This window comes from Oratosquilla oratoria, unplaced genomic scaffold (genome assembly GCF_046742065.1).
Source record: "Oratosquilla oratoria isolate Oo_2021 unplaced genomic scaffold, ASM4674206v1 SCAFFOLD328, whole genome shotgun sequence".
NCBI classification, from domain to species: Eukaryota; Metazoa; Arthropoda; class Malacostraca; order Stomatopoda; family Squillidae; genus Oratosquilla; species Oratosquilla oratoria.
In genome coordinates this window covers 87,501-90,000 of record NW_027467678.1, presented here as the reverse complement: position 1 = coordinate 90,000, position 2,500 = coordinate 87,501, and positions in this window count along the sequence as shown.

Below are 2,500 nucleotides of genomic sequence, written 5' to 3'. Positions count from 1 at the left end.
TCAACCGGATCAGCACGCATGTGTCTGTGATCTGTGAATTGTGTATATAAGATCATTTCCCACACACTGTACTCATTAGCACTGAAGATGCCTAACAGTTAGGCGAAAGCTCTGCATAAAATTAGAGAAGATAATTCCGATGCCTTTACTTATACCTCCAATGCTATTTGGTCAGGTAATTAAAGAACTTAGCACGACTCAGCGCGCCAGCATTAGAAAAGTTGAGAATGTCAGCAAAAAAAAACTCGTGAACGCAGAAGCTGCTGCAAATTTTAATGACATTTGCCTTAAAGAGGATCTGCTGCCCAACTATAGCAATATATATATATATATATATATACATATATATATATATATATATATATATATATATATATACAGTATATATGTACATTATATATACATATATATATATACATATACAGTACACATATATATATATATAAATATACATATATATATACATATATATATATACATATATATATATATGTATATATATATATGCATACACATACATATACACATACATATACATATACACATACATATACATATACACATACATATACATATAAATATACATACGTACACATACATGTACATATACATTCGCACACATACACATACCCATACAAATACATACGTACACACATACATATATGTATATACATGTATACATACATATAAATATATATATATATATATGTGTATACATACATAAATATATGTACATATATAATCACACATAAATACCAATGTACATACAGTACATACATACGTACATACTATACATACATTCATACTAACATGCATTCATACATACGTACATATGCGTGTGGATAGAAACGCGTGTTCATGTGGTGTATACGTACACAGTCATGCCCTTGTGTTCAGTACGACAATCTGCGAAGGAATCTTGAGTGAGCCCGCTCGTGTCTCTGCGAAGATCCCGAACGGTCGGATCGGGAGAGCTTCTTCACGACTTAAGGTAAGTCCCATTATGTTGTCGGAGCTAGTGTAAGTAAACAGTTTCTAAGCCTAAATTGCTATATATATAATGAGCCTAAATTGCCATATATATATTGAGCCTAAATCGCCAGTAGAAACACGCATGGGCCTAAATTGCCTTAAAATGAAACATGCGTTCTTACCTTAAGTCACTACACTATGCTCCTCAACTTCTGGCTTCAACTTCCTTAACCCCACCCCAAGCCAGAAGTTGAAACTCCCCAACAATCCCTCACAAGACTTCCAACCCATGACGGAGTTCCTCCTAGACCCTTCAACCTCGACTTGGAACTCCGCAGGAGAGCCCTCAACCCCAAGGGGAACTGCTCTCAAGAACCTCCATCGTTAAGTTGTAGAGCGTCGAGAACCCCAAAACCCCAAATTAAAATGGTCTCGAAGAGCCCTGAACTTAAATAACAAAAATCACCCCCAAACTGAACCTTTTTGAAAACACAATAAATGCCGCCGTACACCAGGATTTTTTTTATTTCAGAATTGAGCACCTTTAAATCTCAATTCACGAAGAAAATTCCCTTAGAAATTATCTTAACACGTTAAAAGAGGTACTTAATTAAAAAAAGCCTTAAAGAGCCTGTTTCCTCATGCTGAGCTAGTTTCGAAAGCCTTCGTCGCTGAGAAAGTCATCTCCAAAAGAAAGGTGTTGATTTGAAATCCCTCCAGCACTGTGTCGAACTATCTTCAAAAGCCTTCGATCTTAGGCTGACTTTTTTTTATTTTTTTTTTTCTGGAAAACTCTTCCTGGTAAAAACTCGACTGCTCTGAAAGCGCCTTCGACCATATATAGGACATCTTCAATAATACCTTCAATCGAAAATTCAACTCCCCTAAAAAATATCTTTATCAGAAAAATTGGGAATCCTTGAAATCCTCCTTGGCCAAATGTCTGACCGCCTCAAGAATCAGTTATTAAACCAAACGTCTATGGTGAACTGGCAATCTTTTCAGATCCAGCGGCTTCTCCTCACTTGGACAAAATCACCCAACATGACCCAGAATCAGGTGTAAAATATGCCTTTAGAAGCAAAAGACGGCGCGAGAAATCCCCATATTATGAGCTTAAAGCTTCGAACTGAACTACATTGCTTAAAGTCTCGTTGAGACGGGGTTAATTTAGTAGTCGCTAGTCCTTGCTGCAAGTTGACGTCCCCGTCAAGTAAGTGCTGTCACTAGGATACTTTGGAGGCAAGTTAACTAATTCCTGTTTACACTGTGCAAGTAGAGTAGTTTTCAAAACGCTAGCCCTTGCGGCTACTAAACTAGCCCTATCTTAACAAGGCTTAAGGGTTAACACCATCTCAATGAGCCTTTAAACGACGGCGATCCTTTATGAGCAAAGGTGGTCGGATTTTTGTATATTGAAAGCATCGCCAAAGGTTTTTATTCAGCTGAGGGAAACCCTCTGCCGCTTGAGGGACCAATGCCCTTTATTTCAAACTTCTTGGAATCCCATTTTCTTACGATGTCTTGC